Source organism: Megascapheus bottae, chromosome 28 (assembly GCF_031878675.1).
Source record: "Megascapheus bottae isolate mThoBot1 chromosome 28, mThoBot2.hap1, whole genome shotgun sequence".
NCBI lineage: Eukaryota > Metazoa > Chordata > Mammalia > Rodentia > Geomyidae > Megascapheus > Megascapheus bottae.
Window position 1 is genome coordinate 14,223,692 of NC_143536.1, and position 24,246 is coordinate 14,247,937.

The following is a 24,246-nucleotide window of genomic DNA, read 5'->3' on the forward strand; positions in this document are numbered from 1 at the left end:
ATGATTATAATTTTCAGGGACCTAAGGAAAACCCAGAAAATCCTTTTAATGTATGGCTACTTTGTGGTCGGTATGCTTGTATTGCTAGTAATGCTTTAGCTTTTTTAAAATCAGGGGAAGTTTGGTATTGCAATAGTACAGTAAAATCTCAAATTAATATGCTAACTAAAAAATATAACAATATAGAAAATAGCAAAATTGTTGGTGCTTCCATGTTTAATGTGACGTTAAAAGAAAATTGTAAGTTTAAAGCAAAGTATACAGCCAGCCCTGTGTGTGTTTGGCCTCCTTTTATGTTTTTGGTTTTTTCTTCTCAATATGTTGAGGATTTCTTGTTAAATTGTTCCAATAATCGTTGCCATTTGAGCCAATGTTGGAATGCTAGTGAATATGATTCTGCTGTAGTTATGAGGATGCCTACCTTTGTTCCTGTTCCGGTCCGAGTGCAAGAAAAGGACTTAGTTGTGAAACTAAAGCGACCCAGACGTGATCTTGGCGTTACAGCGTTGGTCGTCTTAATTTCGTCACTGATTGCCACAGCCACTGCCAGCGCGGCCACTCTAATTACCACAGTCCAGACTGCCACAGCCGTCAATACTTTATCTGAAGCAGTCTCTCAGGCGATGGACACTCAATTACAAGTCAACCATCATCTTGCTCGAGGACTTATGTTATTAAATCAGAGAGTGGACTTGTTACAGGAACAGCTGGATCTTATGTATCATTATGCTCAACTTGCTTGTGTGGGTATGGGTAGTGGATTATGTATTACTTTGTTGACTTATGATAATCTTTCTCATGCAGCGAATTTGTCTAGAAGGTTAGGGAAAATGTTGACGGAATCCTGGTCTCAGGAATTTGAAAATCTTACCAATCAATTGCGCTACGAAATTATGACTGTTAATACCACGCGGGTAAATATTGCTACTGTGGAAGATTTTGTAAATTGGGTCTCCAGCTCTTTTAATTGGATTAAGGAATGGGCAGGATGTGTATCTTTAATTGTACTGTTGAGTATGGGCCTAGGAATTTTGTGTTGGATTGTGTTTGCATTGCGCAGCCAGATACTGAGGCAAAGGAAGCGCGATCAACTGGTAATAAAACAGGCATTATTGGCTATTACCTTGGAACAACCCTCCAGGTATGGTTAAGCATGCTGGACCAGTAGTCAAAGACGGGCAAGTGAGGAGATTGGTCTTGATACCAACCTAAGACAGACCACGATGCTCAAGTATCTTGTGTCCATGACGGGTAAGGATCAAGAGGCATCTCCCCAACCTAAGACAGACATGGTCTCTTGCTTCTGTAGTGGGAATGACAGGAGGTTCTGCAGGTCTCATGCCTTTCCTGTTACAAATGTTACTCTTTTAAACAAAAAAGGGGGAGATGTAGGTAGCCAGTAAATCGCCATTACAAGATGGCGCCCGTTTCTGCTGTTTGACTTGTAATTGTGAACTTGTTGATCTGTGAAGTTAAGGAAATAGAATGCCTAGTCACGCTTTTCCTGCGTGCTCGGAAGTCTGCCTGCTGCCATATTAGGGCCTGCCCAAAGTGTGCTATGTGCGTGCTATTGTATGATTGGCTTGTTTATAAGAGGAAGCAAAAGTCTGATTGGTTAAGAGAGCTTTATAAGGCAAGGTTAAGAGGAAGTGGGAAGAGAGAGACGGGAGAGAGACGGGAGAGAGAAACGATAGCGAGCTTGCTGAATAAAACGTTGCTTGAGAAGAAGTCCTGTTTGTTGCATCTGTCTTCGCCGGCCGAGGGGATCGCGACAATATGGAACAATAAAAGACCCTGTATGGCAAAAACACTTCTTAGCAGAAAGAACAGCACAGGAGGAATTTCAATACCAAACTTTAGACTCTATTATAGAGCTATAGTGACCAAAACAGCTTGGTACTGGCACAAGAACAGGCCGGAAGACCAATGGACTAGAACTGAAGACACAAACATTAACCCACAGACCTATGGTCACCTAATCTTTGATAAGGGAGCCAAAAAAATAGAATGGAAGAAAGACAGCCTCTTCAACAAATGTTGCTGGCAGAACTGGTTAAGCACTTGCAGAAAACTAAAGTTGGATCCTTCTTTGTCACCCTGCACTAGGAAATAAGGTTTTATTATATACTACTTGTGGTTATTTAGTTTTAGCTTTCTGTAGCTTTGTCTTGTGTGTAAGTTTATCTGATCCATGGAAAGCAAAAGGAGTCACAGGAACAATAGGGCAAATGATGATCTAATGCAACAATGACACTTACTCGACAGTATGTTGGAAATGAACTTCACACCTTGGGGAAGAGGGAAGTGGGAGGGGGAAGCTGGAGAAAATGAGAGGGGGGATAACAGTGACCAAAAAGAAATGTACCTTACTTATGCAGTAACAACTCGTTCATTTACAATTTAAAAAAAAGTGCTGGCATTTCCAGACACTGGAGGCTCATGCCTATAGTCCTCAGGAGGCTGAGTTCTGCGGATCTTAGTTCAAAGCTAGCCCAGGCAGGCAAGTCTGTCAAGACATTTATTTCTAATTAACCACCAGAAAACTGGATAGGGCACTATGGCTCAAAGTGGAAGAACACTAGCTTTGAACAAAAGGGCTCAGGGACAGTGCCCAAGCACTGAGTTCAAGCTAGCAGTGACCAAAAAAAGTGCTGGAACTAAATGTGTGTGCCATCCTAAGATGGTTATGTATCTTGAGTATTCATGCTTAGAAGTCCAATGTGCTATCCATTATGCAATGGAGCTACCTTGAGTACTCATACTTGATTTTTGCCATAATACTCTGATTTTTTAAATTTTATTTTATTGTCAGGATGATGTATAAAGGCGGTGACAGTTCCATTCATAAGGTAGTGAGTACATTACTTCTTGCACACTGTTACCCATTCCTATGTTTTTCTCCCACTTTCCCTTCCTCAACCCCTTCCAAGGTGTAAAGTTCATTTCCAACATATTATCTTGTGAATATCATCATTACTTTGGTTAACCCTTTATCCTTTGTCTCATCATCTTGGTTTTCCCCTTCCCTTTCCTAATTCAAATAAACAAATAAATGTATATATAATATACCAGGTACCAAAGTCAGATACAGTAACAAAGGGGATAAACCATGTGGAGAAAAAAGAGGAAAGAAATAACTTCACATAGTATATTAAAACAACCAGAAAGATAAGCCTTGTTTACATATCCTAGAGTTCATTTTACTTAACATTGTCCTATATAGCCATATGCACATAGCTTTTGAGCTATTGTGATCCACTGCTAGGAGAATCCTAGATGTATACAAATCATTAAAGATGAGGGAAACCATGGACCCTGTGTTTCTTTGGGTCTGGCTTACTTAACTTAATATTTTTTTCCAAGTCTTTCCATTTCCTTATGAATGGGGTGATGTCATTTTTTCTGATGGAAGCACAGAATACCATTTTGTATAAATACATTTTCTAAATCCATTCATCTACTGAGGGGCATCTGGATTGATTCCATATCTTAGCTATGGTAAATAATACTTTAATATACATGGCTGAGCTGGTAATTTTCATTATGTCCTTGTTTATAGATAAATGCCAAGGACTAGGATTGCTAGCTCATCGGGGAGTTCTACATTTAGTCTTTTGAAACCACCATAGTGCTTTCCAGAGTGGCTGAACAAATTTACATTCCACCAACAGTGTAGTAGTGTTCTCTTCTGGCTATGCCCCATCAACACCTGTTAATAGATTTCTTGATGACGGCCATTCTAACTGGGGTGAGGTGGAAATCTCAAAGTTGTTTTGATTTGCATTTCTTTCACAGCCAGAGATGAGCATTTCTTCATGTGTCTACTGGCCATTCTTATTTTCTCTTCAGAGAAGTCTAAATCTTTAGCCCACCTTTTAATGGGATGGTTGTTTGAGGATTTGTTTTTAAAATATTTAATTTTTTAGCTGTATGTATATTTTAGATATAAGACTCTTGTCTGTTGTATGGCTAGTGAAGATATTCTGCTCTGTGGGCTATTTTGCTAGCTACGTCCTTTGCCATGCAGAACTATAAAGCACAATCAGTCTCTTTTCTTTATAATTTACATTCTATGCTGTTCTATAACAAGTCATGCAAAAGCAACTAAAGACAACTTCTAATCTTTACTTTCACGGATATATGACATTATATTTGGGAAGAAGAGAATGCTTCTAGGACTTGTTCACTCTGGAATTGCTTGTGGCTGACAGAGAGAAGCTAACAACTATTATTCCTGCCACGAAAAAGGGCTTGGTCTTGCCTACAGAGCAATCACACCCTCACTCACATGAGCTTGTGTTATAAAAGGCCTTTGAGGGAGGAAACACAAGTCATAATTCCTGGAAATAATGCAGATTGAGCAAATGAGAACTGAACTGCTTGACCCACTGTTCCTACTCCTCCAAGGAGGAAAGGGGGGCTGTGTTGTAGAGGATGTTTGTGTGGCTTCCTCATCCAGCCCAGGGCAAGAGCAAACTTCCTGAGGATGGACAGTTCTCAAGTATCTCTCATTTCCAGTAGCTGTAAGAGTCTCGATGCACCATTTTTAGGAACATCATAGTGTTTTTCCTGGGCGTTTCTAAAATACAGCAGAGTTGTGCTGCATCTTTTTTCTGTTTAACTTTTTCAATGAGAAAATGGGAAATTCACCACATTTGCCATCTTCATGGCAGAAGTCTGTGAAAATCTCCAAAGGAGCCAAACACTGTTTTGTATGAATGCCAGAACCATTTACATTTTTTCTTCTTTGTCTTGGGCTGGTTGGCCTCAGACAATAAGCACTGATCAGCCTTGTTTTCAGACCTTATAGGAAAATTCTCATGAGCATTCTTTTTTTTTATTGTCCGAGTAATGTATAGAAGGGTTAGTTACATTTCCTAGATAGTAGGTGCATTACTTCTCACACATTGATACCCCTTCTCAAGTTTTTGTCCCCATTTCCTTCCCCCTAGCTCCTCCCAATCATCTTGTTTCTCCCCTCCCTTTCCTATTTCAAATAAACAAATAATCATATGTACAATATACCAGGTAACAAAGTCATATGGAAACAAGAGCTTTATCTTGTGTGATTGTTGTTCTTAATGTACTGTTATTTCTCTTCTCTTTTTTGGCCCTTTGAGCATTCTTGCACAAATCTAGAACTTTCATTTTCCACCTCCTATGGAAAAAATAGGTAATTAAAACTCAGGAGTCTCAGAATGCAGGAAAAATTTTTTAAATGACTCATTTAGAATTTACTACAAATTCTACCCCCAGTGAAATTCTGAAATGGCCAGAAGTTCTGTATGTTCAGGCTTTCTTTGCTCTCTGTGCTTGCCCTTCTCTCAGTCAGTCCTGCCCAACTTTCCCTATCCTCTTGGCACAAGGGCAACCTGTCTCTGCCAAATCGCCTAAGAGCCTGGAGCCTCCTTTCTGGATTTGAAGTGTTCGATCCCTCATTTGACATTGAAGACTCTGCTCCTCCTCCCCTTGTTAAGCCTTCTGCACCTTCTCCTCCTCCTTCATCCCCTTTTTATTCACCTGCTACTCACACTTGATCTTGGCCTGGTAGCTCACAGCCTCCACCAGCCTCCTTATATCCTCTGCAGGAGGTGGCAGAGGCAGAAGGGGTTATTCGTGTGCATGCCCCCTTTCAATGACAGATCTTTTCCAGATTGAAAAGTGACTAGGATCATACTCCCAAGACCCTATTAATTATATGAAAGAATTTAAATATCTTGTTCAGATCTATGACCTCACTTGGCATGACCTATATGCAATCCTGTCCTCCACCCTTACCTCTGAAGAAAAGGAAAGGCTTTGGGCCACAGCCCAGGCACTTGTTGATGAAACCCACCATCTAGACAATACTTTCCCAGTAGGGGCAACAGCTGTGCCCAAGGTAGAGCCCAATTGGGACTACCAAAATAATGCCCCTGAAAGGGCTAAGAGAAATAGGATGGTAACCTGCCTGGTAGCTGGCCTCCAGAAAGCAGCTCACTATGCGGTCAATCATGATAAATTAAGGGAGGTTACTCAAAGACCCACTGAAAACCCAGCTGAATTTCTCGATCACCTCACAGTGGCACTCCAGCGTTACACAAAGCTTGACCCAGAGTCAAGGGAAGGCAAAATGGTCCTTAGCATGTATTTTATCTCCCAGTCAGCTCCTGATATTAAAAGAAAGTTTAAAAATGCTGAGAATGGCCCTCAAACTTCCCAACCAGATCTGATGAGCATGGCCTTTGAGGTTTTCAATAACTGAGAAGATTAGGAAAAAGCTGATAGGCTGCCAATGATAGAGAAAATTACCAGCTCCTGGCTGCTGCTCTCTGGGCTCCTCAAAGAAGAGACACCCAACTTATACCACATGTACCATGCTTTAAGTGTGGCAAGGAAGGTCATTGGGCAAGAGCTTGCCCTACTCCACAACCACTATCTGGACCCTGCCCAAGGTATGGACAGCTGGGATACTGTGGAGTTGACTGCCCCTCCTCATCTCTACAAGGGGGGCCAGCCATCTACACAGGGAGGAGCCCAAGTCATTCAAGGTACTCGACTTGGTGGAAGACTGATGGTGCCCAGGGCCACTGGCTTCCACAAACATCACAATGGAGGAGCCCATCATCCCTCATCTTCTTAAACAAGGACTTCTCAGACCTGCTAACTCCCCCTTCAATACTCCTATCTTACCAGTGATTAAGCCCAAAAGAACTTATCGTCTGGTACAGGATCTGCACATTATCAACGCTGCAATCCTTCCTATCCATCCAGTAGTGCCTAACCCATATATTCTTTCACAAATACCCACTGGCACCACCTCCTTCTCAGCACTGGATTTAAAAGATGCCTTCTTTACAATCCCCTTACACCCCAATTGCCAGGACCTCTTTGCTTTTACCTGGGCAGATCCGGATACTCTTAAGGCACAACAGCTGACCTGGACAGTCCTCTCCCAGGGGTTTCTAGACAGCCCCCACTTTTTTGCCAGTCCTGGGCTTGAGCTCAGGGCCTGAGCACTGTCCTTGGACTTTCTCAAGGCTAGAGCTCTACCACTTGAGCTTCAGCGCCACTTCCAGCTTTTTTCTATGTATGTGGTACTGAAGAATCAAACCTGGGTCTTCCTGCATGCTAGGCAAGCACTCTACCACTAGGCCAAACTCCTGGCCCCCCACTTTTTTTGGACAAGCATTAGCAAGAGATCTTCTTTCTCTTCAAGTGTCTCCTAGTGTCATCCTTCAGTATGTGGATGACCTCTTGCTCTGCAGCCCCTCCTTTGAGCTGGCTCATCAACATACAGATGACCTCCTTAACTTTCTACTGTCCAAAGGATATAGAGTCTCCTCTTCCAAGGCCCAGATAACAAAGCCAGAGGTAACATATCTGGGTCTGTCCATAACTCCCACAGAGATATGAATTACTCTTGACAGAAAAGCCTACATTGAATCTCTCTCTGTTTCTCAAACCAAGGACATTCTTTCCTGGGACTGGCATTCTTTCTTCGTATTTGACTTTGTTACCTTGGCCAAACCTCTTTATAAGGCAGCCAAAGGCTCCCAACAAGAGCCTACTAAACCACACAAATCCCATCGACACCCCATTTAAAGTACTGAAGCAGGCACTTCTTCAGGCTCCAGCACTGGCTCTACCCAACCTTAAAAATCCCTTTACACTCTATGTCATTGAGAGACAGGAAATTGGCCTTGGGGCTCTTGGACAAGTGTCAGGCCCATTTTTTAAACCTGTGGCCTACTTCTCAAAACAGCTGGACCCAATGGTAAAAGACTGGTCAGCATGCCTTCGAGCTCTGGCAGCAGCAGCTACTCTGGCCCAGGAAAGCACAAAACTCACTTTTGGCCAGCCCACCACCATATGTTCTCCCCACAGACTAAAGGACCTTTTATCTCATAAAGCTCTGTCCTCCCTTTTCCCTTCCCGCTTATAGTTGTTTCATGCCACTTTCATTGAAAATCCCAACTTCTCATTGGAAAGTTGCCCTCCTCTTAATCCAGCTACTTTACTTCCATCCTTGGCAGAACTCACACGCCACTTTACAGGTCTCGTGGACATACCTCTCTCTAACCCTGAAGACACCTGGTATATTGATGGCAGCTCCACATCTGTCTCCCTGGGCAGTCGGGTTGCAGGCTATGCTATTGCTAATAATCGCACCATTATTGAAAGCAGCCCCCTTCTCCCCAGCACCACCTCAGAAAAGGCAGAACTTATAACCTTAACTAGGACCTTAACCCTAGCTAGGAGTCAAAGGATTAACATCTATACAGATTCAAAATATGCCTGTCATATTCCCCATTCCCCATCTGGAAGGAGCATGGCTTCCTGCCTACAAAAGGGACCCCTCTCACTAATACTCCACTTATTCTAAAGCTCCTAGAAGCAGGTTCTCTTCCCCAACAGGTAGCCATCATTCACTGCCGGGGTCATGGGACAGGACCAGACATCATCAGGGTAGGTAATTCAAAGGCAGAGCAGGAGGCAAACCAGCAGCCCAGAGACAACTTCCAGCTCCCCTACTCCTGGTACTGCCTCTGATTCAACCCTTTTATACCCCACAGGAGCTCAAGGAACTTACTCAACGGGGAGCCTTCCAGGAAGTGCCGGGATGGAGGACCCTGGGAAAATGACTAGTTCTTCCCAAAACACAAGCAGACAGCTTCCTGTCTCAGATTCACCAGGCCCTACACATAGGACACAAGCCTCTTTCCCACCTTCTGAAATCATTATCTATTGTCCTGGCCTAATTACATGACTAGAAACTATTATCCAAACCTTCCCTACTTGTTCCCTTACCTCCCCACAGGGTGGTCTCTCACCGGCTGCATTCCCCACTCACCAACTCCGGAGGACATACCCCAGGAGAAGACTGGCAGATAGATTTCACTCACATGCCCCCATGTAAGCAACAAAGACACCTTCTAACTATGGTAGATACTTTTTCAGGATGGATCAGAGAATGCTGATACTGTCACTTCTGTCTTACTAAAAGAAATTATTCCTAGGTTAGGGAAAGAGGGGAAAACAAGATGGGAGGGGGAGGGAAAAGGGGACAAAAACATGAGAAGGGGTAGCATTGATTGTTAAGAAATATACCTTCTATCTGGCGAATATAATGTAATCCTTCTATTTAATTAATATATTACATTAATACATTACAAAAATAATTTCAAATATTAAAAAAAAACAGAGCTCAGGGACAATTCCCAAGCCCAGAGTTCCAACCCCACGACCAGAAAAACAAAAAATAAAAAGATGTATTGTACTTATAAAAAAAAAAAAGAAATGATTCCTAGGTTCGGTTTACCCAGGTCACTTCAACCTGACAATGGACCTGCCTTCGTCTCCAAAGTGACCCAGCAGGTAGCAGCCTCTTTGAATGTCCAGTGGAACTTTCATATCCCTTATAGATCCCAGTCTTCTGGAAAGGCTGAAAGAGCAAATGTTCTCCTTAAAACACAACTTAGCAAACTTTCTTTAGAACTCCAGCAATCCTGGCCAGAACTGTTACCTCTTGCTCTCACTCATTTACGTGCCTCCCCCTGCAGCCCTACCTTTCTTAGCCGCTTTGAACTAATGTATGGAAGACTTTTTCTCCTGGGAAATTTCCTCACTGATGGCACAAAGGCTCCACTAATGGATTATCTTCCTGTCCTAACTTTTCTTAGACGCATGTTATGCCAACATGCTGATGAATGCTTTCCGCAGCCCCTCCAAGGCCCTTTCCCTTCTCCAATATTGCCTGTGGATCAAGTCTCTCTTAAGACCCTTAATCCATTTGGTTTATGTCCTAAGTGGACAGGCCCACACCAGGTCCTACTGACCACTCCTACTGCAGTTAAGCTCAATGGACATCCACAGTGGATTCATCTGTCAAGAGTAAAGAGGGCTACTGCTTTTGCTCCTGCGCCTCCTATACCAATGTTGACACCAAGGTATGACTGCTCTCCTCCCGGACCTACCAAGGTAAAGCTTTTCCGTATCTCTGAAGAATATGAGAGTGAGTAATGTTCTCCCTTGTCTCCCTCTCCATGAGCTCTCCTCTGTGTTCCTCTACACCTCATTACTTTCGTTATCTCTAAATCACACAGGTTTTTTCTTTCTTATTGTTCAGACTTGGCCTCATAAGACTTCATCCAGGGATACAGGTTCACTACCAGGGAACAGTCACTGCTGCCTTCTCCTGCATGAACAACATCTTCACCTTTTCCCCCAAGGGGCACCTTTCCCCGATGACCCTTGCCAGCAGGAAGTAGCCAGAAAGTGTCAGCGCCCCTTTATAACTATCAGAAGATAGGAATGTTAGGTCTGCCTGGGAGAAATGGTTCCTTCCCTTGGCTCTCTCCTGTGCACCCTGGAAATCCTGGCCCAGCACTGTAACTTTGGCAGCTGGCATATCTGGAAGCAGTGTGAGGTACCCCAGTCTGAAGAATTTCCTCTGTGAGCCCCCCATATATAATCTCTCGCTTCTAGCAGAAGGCATCTCTAGATCTTCCGCATGACTTCAACTTGTGCAGCTGGAAGTCTGTTCTCTCTCCCTCCCTCTCTCCCTCTCTCCCTCCCTCCCTCCCTCTCTCTCTCTCCCTCCCCCTCCTTCCCTCCCCCCTTCCCCCTCCCTCTCCCTTTCTCCCTCCCTTCCTCCCTAAATAAACCCTCTTCTCTTGAACCACATGGAGTTTCCTTTTGGCAAACCTTAAAGACCAAAATAAAATTTAAAATAAAAAGCTATCTTTTCCAATTCTACTGATGAACGATGAGAAAATACAAGGTAATGAGAAATGTATAGCTTTAACTGTAATTCTGAGAAATGTACAGCTCTAATTGTAATTCCCAGGCTAGCAGGAGTGACTCCATTTTGTGCAGCAGCTGCAGTTCAGTTATAAAAAGAAATTGAAAAATAACCAGCAAGATGCTCACGGTCAGGGTGACCGAGAACTGGAGTTGTATAAACAAGAAAATTCCAGGATAAGGAGTAGGATAAGGAGTAGGATAAGGAGTATGTGAAAAACATGTTGTGACCAGAGGAAGGACACTAGGCCTTTCTCTAGCCAAAAAGGAAAATTCCACCGCTGTTCAGAATAAACCCCCCGCCCTATTTGAATTAACCAATCCCTACACTGTAACTATGCTTCTGCTTCTGTAACCACGCTTCAGCTACCCATAAATACTCCCCTCTCCCCAGCCTCGGCGCGCAAGTCTTCTAGGAGACTTTGTCGCCCGGGACGTCCGTGTACTCAAATAAACCTCTTGCTGTTTACATCCGATTGCGTGGTCTCGTTGCTTCCTGGGAAGGGTCCTCCATCTGTAGACATCCCGCTGAGTCGGGGGTCTTACAATTGGGGGCTCGTCCGGGATAGGAGACCCCCACCCAGGGACCACCGACCCACCTCCGGGAGGTAAGCTGGCCAGCAAATTTCTGTTGTCTTTTGTATGTCTTGTCTTATGTTAAGAGTATTTCTGGAATCTGAGACTCGGCCGTGTCAATCTGTATCTGGCGGACCCGTGGAGGAGCTGACGAGCTCGTACTCCCGACCGCAGCCCTGGGAGACGTCCCTGAGGCATCTGGGGTCAGATTTCTGACCCGTCCGGTTTCCCCTTTTGGGGCTTCGCCCCAGTCTGAGGACTCTTCAGTCCAGCTGATAAGGGAAACGTCTGGGTTTCTTCCAAACACCAGTTTACTTTCGGTTTTGGAAAGAAGCCGTATTGTGAAGATTTTTGTCTGTTGTGTATTTTTGTTTCTTGTCTTAATTGTGACGGGACTGAAGTTGACGACTAACATGGGACAGACTGTGACGACCCCTCTAAGTTTAACCTTACAGCATTGGAAGGATGTGCGGACCGTGGCCAGCAATCTGTCAGTGGAAGTCCGCAAAAACAGATGGATGACTTTCTGTTCTTCTGAGTGGCCAACTTTTGAAGTCGGCTGGCCAGTAGATGGCACTTTTGACATGTCTGTTATTTTACAGGTCAAATCTAAAATAATGGAACCTGGACCCCATGGCCATCCGGACCAGGTCCCCTATATTGTCACCTGGGAGGGTTTAGTTTCTGACCCTCTCCCTTGGGTAAAGCCTTTTCTTACCGGACCCACGTCTGCTGTAACCCCTTCTGCACCCATCCTATCCTCTCCCCCTCACCCTTCCCCAGTTCCTTCTCCTCCTCTTTTTTCACGGTCCTCTCTATACCCAACCCTCGTTTCTGAAGAACAAAAGAAACCTGAGAAACAGCCTAAGGTCCTACCCCCAGATGAGGGAATTTTGATGGACCTCATGACAGAGGAACCCCCTCCCTACCGAGGGCAGGGATCTCCTCCTCCTCCGGTAGTGGAAGGGGAACTCCCGCAAGTTCCCCCACCTAGGGACCCTATACATTCCCCAGTGGCAGGAAGACTGAGAGGGCGCCGCGACCTCCAGACCGATCAGGTGTCCTCGTCCTCCCAGGCATTCCCCTTAAGGGTGGGCTCCAATAATCAGTTGCAATACTGGCCTTTTTCTGCCTCAGATTTGTATAATTGGAAAAATAATAATCCTCCCTTCAGTCAGGATCCCTCCAGACTGACCTCACTGATTGAGTCCATTCTAGTGACCCACCAACCCACCTGGGATGATTGCCAACAGTTATTGCAGGCGTTGCTAACATCGGAAGAGAGACAACGCGTGTTCCTGGAAGCCCGGAAAAATGTGCCGGGTGACAATGGGCGCCCCACCCAGTTGCCCAATGAGATAAATGCTGCTTTCCCTCTAGAGCGTCCCAATTGGGATTTTACCACTCCTGAAGGTAGGAACCATCTAATTCTTTATCGCCGGTTGCTTATCGCGGGTCTCCATGGGGCCTCCAGGCGCCCCACCAATTTGGCACAGGTTAAGCAAGTGACTCAGAAAAGTGAGGAGTCTCCTGCAGCCTTTCTAGAGCGTTTGAAAGAGGCATATCGAGTGTACACTCCATATGACCCTGAGGACCTTGGACAGGCTACTAATGTTGCCATGTCTTTCATATGGCAGTCTGCACCGGACATTAGAAAGAAACTGGAGAGACATGATAATTTGCAAAACCTGTCCCTCCAAGAACTCCTCAGGGAGGCGGAGCGTATTTACAACAAGCGGGAGACTCAGGAAGAAAGAGATGAGCGACTAAGAAAGGAGGCGGAGGACAGAGAAAGTGCTAGAGATAGAAGAAGAAGTAGGGAAATGAGTAAGTTACTGGCCACAGTAGTGACAGGACAGCGGCAGGATAGACAGGGAGGAGACAGACGGGGCCCCCGCGGAATTGAGAAAGATCAGTGTGCCTATTGCAAGGAAAAAGGACATTGGGCTCGTGATTGCCCGAAGAAGTTTAAGGGAATTCGGAAGCCTAAACTTCAGGCCTCCCTCCTAACCCTGGAAGATTAGGGGGGTCCAGGCCAGGAGCCCCCCCCCTGAGCCTAGGATAACATTAACTGTAGGGGGGCAACCGGTCACCTTTTTAGTAGATACTGGAGCTCAGCACTCCGTGCTGACCCGTTCACCTGGCCCACTAAGTGAGAAGTCTGCGTGGGTGCAAGGAGCCACTGGAGGGAAGAGGTATCGGTGGACAACTGACCGGAAAATACAATTGGCAACGGGTAAGGTGACTCACTCCTTTTTGCATGTTCCTGATTGCCCATATCCCCTTTTGGGAAGAGACCTATTAACAAAATTAAAAGCCCAAATTCATTTTGAAGGAGATGGGGCCCACGTTACTGGCCCCCAAGGGCAGCCTTTATATGTACTTACCCTCAATGTTGAAGATGAATACAGAATATATGAAAAAGAAGTAAGTGGGAAAACTCTACCCGCCTCTTGGCTGCAAGCTTTTCCCCAGGCATGGGCAGAAACGGGAGGAATGGGACTGGCCAAGCAACAAGCGCCCCTTGTCGTTATGCTCAAGGCTGACGCTACTCCCGTTTCCATAAAGCAATATCCAATGTCACAAGAAGCCAGGGTGGGAATAAGGCCCCACATCCAGAGACTGTTAAATCAGGGGATACTGGTGCCTTGCCAGTCCCCGTGGAATACTCCTCTACTACCTGTAAAGAAGCCTGGGACTAATGATTACCAACCAGTGCAGGATTTAAGGGAAGTTAACAAAAGAGTAGAGGACATTCACCCTACTGTGCCAAATCAATATAACTTACTAAGTGGCTTGCCTCCAACGCACAACTGGTATACTGTACTAGATTTAAAGGATGCGTTCTTTTGTTTGAAGCTGCATCCCAATAGCCAGCCTCTCTTTGCCTTTGAATGGAAGGACCCCAAGCTGGGAATCTCGGGGCAACTAACTTGGACTAGATTACCCCAGGGATTTAAAAACAGCCCTACCCTGTTTGATGAGGCGCTGCACCGGGACTTGGCCAGCTTTCGGGTGCGGAACCCTGACTTAATACTCCTCCAGTATGTGGATGACCTCCTACTAGCAGCAAGGACTGAGCAGGACTGTGAGTCTGGAACTAAGAGACTTTTACAGACCCTGGGGGACCTGGGATACAGAGCATCTGCTAAGAAGGCTCAACTCTGTTCAAGGCAAGTAACTTACCTTGGGTATTTGGTAAAGGATGGGCAGAGGTGGCTAACAGAGGCACGGAAGCAGGCTATTATGAATATTCCTGCCCCAAAAGGACCCAAACAATTGAGAGAATTTCTAGGCACGGCTGGGTTTTGCCGGCTATGGATTCCGGGATTTGCAGAAATGGCTGCGCCCCTATACCCACTTACTAAGACTGGAACTCTCTATGTGTGGGAGCAGGAACAGCAGCTGGCATTTGACCAGATAAAAGAAGCCCTGCTACGGGCCCCAGCTTTAGGCCTGCCTGATCTAACCAAGCCTTTTGAATTATTTGTGGATGAAAAGCAAGGATATGCCAAGGGAGTTTTGACTCAGAAGTTAGGCCCATGGAGACGCCCAGTGGCCTACCTCTCTAAGAAATTAGATCCAGTGGCCTCCGGCTGGCCACCCTGCCTCCGGATGGTGGCAGCTATTGCCATCCTCGTTAAAGACTCTGGTAAATTGACCATGGGGCAACCAACAACAATACTGGCCCCACACGCCGTGGAGGCCTTGGTAAAACAGCCCCCTGATCGGTGGCTTTCCAATGCCCGAATGACCCACTACCAGGCCATGCTCCTAGATAAAGAACGGATTCGATTCGGCCCGGTGACCACCCTCAATCCAGCCACCTTACTACCCCAGCTCGGGGAAGTAGACTTTCATGACTGCTCACAGATCCTTGCAGAAGTCCATGGAGCCCGGCCCGACTTAACAGATCTTCCCCTCCGAGACGCAGACTTCACCTGGTTCACAGACGGCAGCAGTTTCCTGGAGAACGGAGAGCGGAAGGCGGGAGCGGCTGTCACCACCGAGACTGAGGTAATTTGGGCCGAAGGGCTACCTCCTGGGACATCAGCTCAGAAAGCCGAGCTCATTGCCATGACCAAGGCCCTCCAAATGGCTGAAGGTAAGAGACTCAACATTTACACGGATAGCCGATATGCTTTTGCTACGGCTCACATACATGGAGAAATTTATAGAAGAAGGGGCTTACTGACCTCAGAGGGAAAGGACATTAAGAATAAAGCAGAAATTATAGCCCTGTTGACTGCACTATTCTTGCCCAAAAGACTGAGCATTATGCATTGCCCGGGCCACCAGAAGGGGGAATCAATGGAGGCTAGAGGCAACCGCCTAGCAGACAAAGCAGCCCGGGAAGCTGCACTCCAGGGTCAGAGAATTCCACAAGTGCAAGTCCTCCCAATGACAGAAAAATCTGTCTGCAATCTTCCTCCACTCCCATACACTCCAGAGGATATTGAGTGTCTTAAGAAAATGGGGGCGGCCTATGACTCCAAACAAGGACAATGGACTTTTAATGGGAAAACAGTTTGGCCTAAAAAGTGGACTTTTGAATTTATTTCTAATCTCCACACTTTAACCCACTTAAGCAAGAATAAAATGAAGACCCTCATAGACCGGCAAGAAAACTTCGGCCATTTCTTGGGAAAAGATGAAGCCCTGCAGCGAGTATCTGATCAGTGTTCTGCATGCGCTCGGGTTAACGCAGGGCGAGCCAAGATTGGACTTGGAGTCAGAATGAGAGGACACCGCCCAGGTGTTCATTGGGAAATTGACTTTACAGAAATCAAACCTGGACAGTATGGCTATAAATATCTCTTAGTATTCATAGATACTTTTTCTGGGTGGGTAGAAGCCTACCCCACCAAGCATGAAACAGCCCGAGTAGTGACTAAGAAACTACTGGAAGAAATTTTTCCCAGGTATGGCATGCCCCAAGTATTAGGAACAGACAATGGGCCAGCATTTGTCTCCAAGGTAAGTCAGTTGGTGGCCAAGTTATTGGGGATTGATTGGAAGTTGCATTGTGCTTACAGACCCCAGAGTTCAGGACAGGTAGAAAGAATGAATAGAACCATAAAGGAGACTTTAATTAAATTAGCCATAGCAACTGGCGTGAAGGATTGGGTGTCCCTACTCCCCTTAGCCTTGTATAGGGCCCGGAACACACCGGGCCCCCATGGACTAACTCCCTTTGAAATTATGTATGGAGCACCCCCACCTCTTGTAAACTTCCTCCATCCTTATGTTTCTGATTATGCTAATAGCCTCTCTCTCCAGGCCCATTTACAGGCTCTTCAGATAGTCCAGAAGGAAGTCTGGAAACCCCTGGCGGCGGCATATCGGGAGCAGCAGGACAGGCCTATCGTCCCGCATCCCTTCCAAATTGGAGACTCCGTGTGGGTGCGACGACACCAAATCAAGAATTTGGAACCGCGCTGGAAAGGACCATACACAGTCCTACTGACAACTCCCACCGCCCTCAAAGTCGACAGGATCGCTGCCTGGGTCCACGCCTCCCATGTAAAAGCGGCTCAACAGGACAACGCTGCCAGCCAGACTTCAGAATGGAAATTACAGCGCACCCCGAATCCTTTAAAGATAAGACTCTCCCGTTTATAATATCTCTCTGTATATTCCCCTTGTCTCTGGCTGCTGGGAGCCCCTATACTCCCAGAGCCCAAACCTGGCAGGTAATATCCCAGACGGGAGACGTCGTCTGGGCCGCTACAGGGATATACACCCCTGGCACCTGGTGGCCTAGCCTCACTCCCGATTTCTGTCAATTGGTGGCTGGAATAGGTGGTAATGGATGGGATGTCCCCAATTATACCCCAGCTTCCCTTCCCATCAACGAGTGCCCTAGTACATGGGAGTTCAGTATGGCGGATGAATTTTCTGGATGTTGCAGCCCGGAAAATAGGGAGGCCCTTGCCTCCAATGATTTCTATGTGTGCCCACGGGAAGGCCGATCACGGAGTAAGCAGGCAACATGCGGTCACATAGAATCCTATTATTGTGCAGCTTGGGGCTGTGAGACTACGGGGGATAATTATTGGGTCCGAAATTCTCGAGACTGGATTAGTGTAAAGAAAGGACGCCCCTGGGCTACCAAATGTGAGAAAAATGCCACCTGCATGCCCCTTAATATCACCTTCTCATCAATAGGAAAAGCCATTCCCACGAGCCAATGGATAGAGGGCCGGACGTGGGGAATTCGCTGGTATAAAAGGGGACGTGACCTGGGGGCCATATTCAAAATCAGACTCTATTTTGAGACTCAAACTCTGCCAATCGGGCCTAATCCTGTGTTGCCGGTCAAGAAAACCCCCAGTCAATTGCTTGTTTTAAAGGAATCTGTTGAGCCTCAAGTCTCCTTAAACTCCCCTTCAGCAGAGCCCTCGCCCTCTTCATCCCACCAACTGGGAACCAGTGAAAGACTTATCAATTTAGTAAAAGGGGCTTATACAGCCCTCAATTATTCCAACCCTGACCAAGCCATAGATTGCTGGCTCTGTTTGGTCTCTAGCCCCCCTTATTATGAGGGACTTGCCCTAAATGCCAACTTCTCTAATTTAACCACGGCGCCTGACCTCTGCCAATCTACCCCCAGCTATAAGTTGACCCTTCCGGAGGTATCAGGGCAGGGTACGTGCCTTGGCCAAATACCAACATCCCATCAGGGCCTGTGTAACCGGACTATCATCATAAACGGGGACTCTTACCTTGTAGCCCCCAAAGGAACCTATTGGGCCTGCAACACGGGTCTGACTCCCTGTGTACAGTCTAAAATTTTTAATAAGACTTCAGATTACTGTGTCCTTGTCCAGATTTGGCCTAGAATTACATACCATAACTCAGAAACTGTCCTAAATTTGTATGAAAATAGGAAAAGATATTCAAGAGAGCCTGTTACTTTAACCCTAGCCTTATTATTGGGAGTCGGAGGAATAGCTGCTGGAATCAGTACCGGAACCACTGCCCTACTTCAAAATGACAAATTAATGGATTTACAGATTGCTATGAATGCAGATTTAAAAGCAATTGAAAAGTCTATTACGGCCTTAGAAAAGTCTTTAACATCCTTGTCTGAAGTAGTACTACAAAATAGAAGAGGTCTAGACCTACTTTTCTTAAAGGATGGTGGACTGTGTGCTGCTTTAAAGGAGGAATGTTGTTTTTACGCAGATCAGACAGGAATTGTACGGGAAACTATGAGTAAACTTAGAGAAAGACTAGCAGAAAGAGAGAAGGAATTCCATTCCCAACAAGGATGGTTTGAAAGCTGGTTCAATCAGTCCCCTTGGTTTGCAACCCTCTTGTCCACCATAGCAGGTCCACTCATTATACTCATTTTGATTCTCACTTTTGGCCCTTGTATTCTTAATAAGTTAGTCCAGTTTGTAAAAGACAGAGTATCAGTGGTTCAAGCCTTAGTACTCACCCAGCAATATCAGCAAGTAAAAGATAAAGAGACAGTCCTCGTTGAATGAAAGATTCCATTCAAGGAACCAGAAGAAAATGGGGGAATGAGAAATGTATAGCTTTAACTGTAATTCTGAGAAATGTACAGCTCTAATTGTAATTCCCAGGCTAGCAGGAGTGACTCCATTTTGTGCAGCAGCTGCAGTTCAGTTATAAAAAGAAATTGAAAAATAACCAGCAAGATGCTCACGGTCAGGGTGACCGAGAACTGGAGTTGTATAAACAAGAAAATTCCAGGATAAGGAGTAGGATAAGGAGTATGTGAAAAACATGTTGTGACCAGAGGAAGGACACTAGGCCTTTCTCTAGCCAAAAAGGAAAATTCCACCGCTGTTCAGAATAAACCCCCCGCCCTATTTGAATTAACCAATCCCTACACTGTAACTATGCTTCTGCTTCTGTAACCACGCTTCAGCTACCCATAAATACTCCCCTCTCCCCAGCCTCGGCGCGCAAGTCTTCTAGGAGACTTTGTCGCCCCGGACGTCCGTGTACTCAAATAAACCTCTTGCTGTTTGCATCCGATTGCGTGGTCTCGTTGCTTCCTGGGAAGGGTCCTCCATCTGTAGACATCCCGCTGAGTCGGGGGTCTTACAGTAATGGGTACAAAAGGGGCTCTCAATTAAAAAAGACTCCCAGACTCTGGGCTTCAGAGATTTACTAAGATGATGAAAGGCCCAAAGGCTACACCTAAGGCCAGTGACTCTTCAACCTCAGGCTCTCTTTATCCAGACAAGATTGCACCCAGGGACAATAATCCTTCATTTTTCTTCTTCAAATTTCATTATACATTCACTTTTGTAGAAAGTCTTGCAAGAACTGTCTAGAAAAATAAAAAGCCAAACACTGCACACTCCATCCTGCCCTAAGGAGGACACATTTTTACACTACTGGGATCACGTTCGTTTTCCTTGCTTGCTGTTTTGGTTTCTGAAGCACCCTCCACGTACCCCGGACTGCCCTCGGACTGGTCCTCCTGCTCAGAAAGTCTCTTCATTGCCAGGATTTCAGGCGTCGACTGTCGGGTTCTGCACTCCAAATCCCAACCCCAGCTTCTCAGCGGGACCTGAGGACAATCTGAGGTGGCGGGGCTGGGCTGGTCACGGTGTCCCCTCCCCAGGCGCACTGACCTCTGTCCTGCCCCCCTCCACCCCACCCCCGCCCCACGCCTCCATCTTGGGACCCCAGCAGGGCGAGGCCAGCACCCGCAGGGGCGCCGGGGCGGCCGCCCCACTTCTCAGGCACCCACAGCCGGCCAATGGGGGCGCGTGCTGAGCTCAGAGGCCTCGGGGCGCCTCCCCGTGAGGCCGCCTCCCGCTCCGCACGTGGTCGCCAGGGCTCCGCGGCTTCCACCCCACATTTCCATATCCCACGCCCACACGGAAAAGGGGACCCGGGGGGCCCGTGGTGACCACCACAGGGTCTGCGTGACTTACCTCTCCCTCGGCCCGCGCCTCGTGCCTGGCGAAGCAGCGGCCTCGGTGACCTGAGGAAGAGAAGCCAGGATGACTCAGCACATCCCCAGCCCGGCTTCCCAGGCCTGCCTCGGGCGAAATCTCGCGAGATCCAGGGAGGTGGGCGAAATCTCGCAAGATCGAGGGCCCTGGGGGACCAATCCCCAGAGTGGGAAGCCTATGGGGGGAGGGCTTTGTCGGGAAAGAAGGGTTTGGACACTCGGGTGTTTGTGGTCACCCCAACAGGACGGCAAGGGGTAGGGAACGGAAGTAGGAGTGTGATGTGTTCCGAGGATAAGGAGCTGACAAGGTAGAATAGAAAACGGGGGTGTGGAATGTAACTATAACCCCTCTATACATCACCCCGACAATAATTTAAAAATAATAAAAAAAAATGGAAAACTAGGGCCGGGAGTTTGGCCTAGTGGTTAAAGTGCTTGCCTAGCATGCATGAAGACCTGGGTTCGATTCCTCCGTACCACACATATAGAAAAAAGCCGGAAGTGGTGCTGAGGCTCAGGTGGTAGAGCTCTAACCTTGAGAAAGTCCAAGGACAGTGCTCAGGCCCTGAGCTCAAGCCCAGGACTGGCCAAAAAAAAAAAAAATGGAAAACTAGAAGAGTCTGTTTCTCTCAAAGGCCATTTTCCCCTTGAAATGCAAGCATAAATTACTTTCCTTAGGCAATAGGCACAAATATCAATGAGAAAGAAAAAAGAAAAAGAAAAAGAAACCGGGAATGTCATGGTAGGAAATGGAGAGAGGCCAGAGGAGACTGGAATAGTGCAAAGCAAGAAATGGGAATGGACGGTATGTAGACTGCAGGAGTTTGTGGGGGGGGGAGGAAGGTGGACAGGGGGGGGGGCATCTGAGGGAGAGGAAGAGCACCCAAAATACGTGATAGAAAAGGAGGGGTCGAGGTAAGGTGTGGATGGGGTATAGAGGACGTGGTCTCTGGGATGGGGTGTAAGTGCAGCTTGGACCTGTCCTGGGGCTTGTACTGCCAGCATTTGTGTCCCACTTCTTCCCCTGAATTAGGGTCATCCCTCCACCTCCTTCTCATAGTATGAGCCACCAGCCTGGGCAGACAGTCCGTGCTTCCTGTACTGTGAACCATTTCAGGTAACCCTGACAAAGCAATGCAGCTGTACGCCCCTTGTTTGCCTTCCCTCCATGCTTGCCTCAGCTTCCAAGTTTTTAATCTGCTTAACTTCTAACCTTTCCACCAACTTGACAGACTCCAGCTTCTGCTTTTTTAAATTCAGATCTTCTGTCTGGGGTCAGGGGTCAGGGTGGGGGTGGGGGATGTTGCACTTGGGACCAGTAGTTGGCACTGGAATGTCTGGGATAGTCTGCAAAGCCTGTGAGTTTCTGGGCCTACCTTTTCAATCTCTTTTGAGAGTGAGGGAGACAAGTCAGACTGAGGATGGTCCTTCTGTGATGAAGAGATGGGAATGAGTTACCATCAAAATGGGGGACAAGTTCAAGAACACTCACTCATAGGCCCTGGAACTCATTTTCTTTTAGTTTCCGTGCTCAGGTCTGAGAAGTACTTATTGTAAGGTCTGCCAAAAGGAAACTCCATGTAGTTCAGGAAAAGAGGGTTTGTTGTGTGAGGAAAGAGCAGACTTCCTGCCACTGCCCAAGATGGAGTTGGGAAGAGCAAGAGAGCTTATGGAGGGAAGGGGTGTGGCCATAGTGGAAGTGGATGTGATCTCAGAGGATGGGGAAATACCTCAGATGGGGACCTACCACTGCCCCCAGGCATGCCAGTTGCCAGGGTTACAGGTGCTGAGTGGGGAATTCCCCAGTGCAGTAGGGAGAGAACCAAGGGAAGAAGTCGTTTCTTCCAGGCGTACCTAACACTTATTTTCTACAATCTGTGTTTTTTTAAATATATTTTATTGTAATTAATAGAAGGGTTACATTATATTCACCAGATAGAAGGTGTATTACTTCAGACACCTTGATACCCTTTCTCATGTTTTTGTCCCCGTTTCCTTCCCCTCACCCCTCCCCTCATCTTGTTTTCTCCCCTTCCCTATCCTACTTTAAATAAATAAACTTATATACAATATATCAAATAACAAGGTAAGGTACTGTAACAATGTGAGAATAACCAAGGGACAACAAAAGAGATGCAAAATAACATAGTACATTAAAACAATCATGCATTATATGGCTCTCGTTTCCATATCCTGGAGGTCCTTTCATTTAGCCTCATTCCATATGGCCTATGTATCTAGGTTTTGCCCTAATGTAAACCTCTGCTAGGAGGGTCCAAAGTTTATGCTAATTATGACAAATGAGCAAAACCATTGAGCTTATGTTCCTTTGAGTCTGGCTTACTTCACTTAATATGATTTTTTCTTTTTTTATCTTTTTTCATATATTTTTATTGTAATTAGTAGAAGGGTTACATTATATTCACCACATAGAAGGTGCATTACTTCACATACATTGATACCCTTTCTCATGTCTTGGTCCCCATTTCCCTCCCCCAACCCCCTCCCCTCATCTTGTTTTCCCCCTTCCCAATCTGATTTCAAATAACCAAGTACACATACATACAATATGTCAGATAACAAGGTAAAATACTGTAACAAGGAACCGCAAAAGAGATGAGAGATAACATAGTACATTAAGGACAACAATCACTCATTATATGGTTTTTGTTTTTATATTCTGGAGGTCCTTTCATTTAGTATCATACTATATGGCCTTATGTATCTAGGTTTTGCTCTATTGTAAAATCTCTGTTAGGAGAGCCCAAGGTTTCTACTGATTATGACAAATGAAGGAAACCTTTGAGCCAATGTTCCTTTTGAGTCTGGCTTATTTCACTTAATATTATTTTTTCTAAGTCTTTCCATTTCCTTACAAATGGGGCAATGCCATTCTTTCTGATGGCAGCATAGAATTCCATTGTGTGTAAATACCACAGCTTTGTGGTCCAATCATCTACCAAGGGGAACCTGGGTTGGTTCCATGTCCTTGCTATGGTAAATTGTGCTACAATGAACATCATTGTGCTAGTGGATTTAGTATGTCCTTGTTTCTGGACAACTGGGTAAATGCCAAGGAGTGGAATTGCTGGGTCATAGAGGAGCTCTATGTTTAGTCTTTTGAGGAACCGTCATACTGCTTTCCATAGTGGTACAATCTGTGTTTTACTCAAAGTGGAGCAGTAGAGGATTGAAAGAGCTCTGGGATTGGACCCCTACCATCCCAGGATCTCTAATCTCAAACACAGGCTATGGTGACCTATGTGGTATGTTTGTCCTACTATTGCAAAGACATCCCCATGCCTGGGAACAAGGAACTAATTTAGGAGGAAAGGAAGGAATAGAAGGTGGGAGAGAGAAACGATCTGGTGATAGAATAGCTATATTTAAACATGGTCTTTAAATTGATTTCTTTGGACCTGGAATTGCCTAAGAGAATAGGCAGATGACAAAAATAGAACGGATTTTTGACTCGTGGCCAGGATGTCTGGAAGAAGACAGCCTCATCTTTTCCCCCTTCCTTCCTTCCTTCCCGAGATAGAAAGCACCTGCAGAATATACCTCATCCAAGAAGCAGAAGAAAAGTCTCCTCTTCAAGTCCTCACGCAAGACCTCCAAGTTTCAGATGAGCTGTTGCTGCTGCTGTCTCTGAGTGCTGAGGGGTGGAGCAGCTTGCTAGTGTGGCATGCACCCCAGGCCTGGCACTTGGCATAAAATGTAGCCACCAGGAGTGGAAGAGAAGTCAACAGGAGCAGCACATCTTTGTGTTTTCACTAGAAAATTCAAAAATGGAAAATTTGAGTTTTATGTTTTGCCTACTGATAGAGTGTTTGCCTAGCATGCAGGAAACCCTGAGTTCCTCAATACCACATACACAGATATGGTTCTGTGGCTCAAGTGGTAGAGTGATAGCCTTCAGGAAAGCCCAAGGACAGTGTTCAAGCCCT

General features: G+C 46.0%; 1 long non-coding RNA gene across 2 annotated transcripts in view; it reads right to left on the minus strand.

Annotated features, from left to right (window-relative positions):
• Nucleotides 1-23,938, minus strand: part of LOC150045251 (uncharacterized) — a 33,409-nt gene extending 9,471 nt beyond the window's left edge. The window contains exons 1-4 of one of the 2 annotated variants that reach the window (XR_016532994.1): nucleotides 23,861-23,938; nucleotides 20,280-20,329; nucleotides 19,794-19,920; nucleotides 9,141-9,424 (exon numbers count right to left, since the gene is read on the minus strand). This is a non-coding gene — a long non-coding RNA (uncharacterized LOC150045251). Of the gene's footprint in view, nucleotides 1-9,140; nucleotides 9,425-19,793; nucleotides 19,921-20,279; nucleotides 20,330-23,860 lie in introns of those variants that run through there. The other variant, XR_016532995.1, reaches the window with a different exon arrangement.
• Between the last annotated feature and the right edge of the window lie 308 nt (nucleotides 23,939-24,246).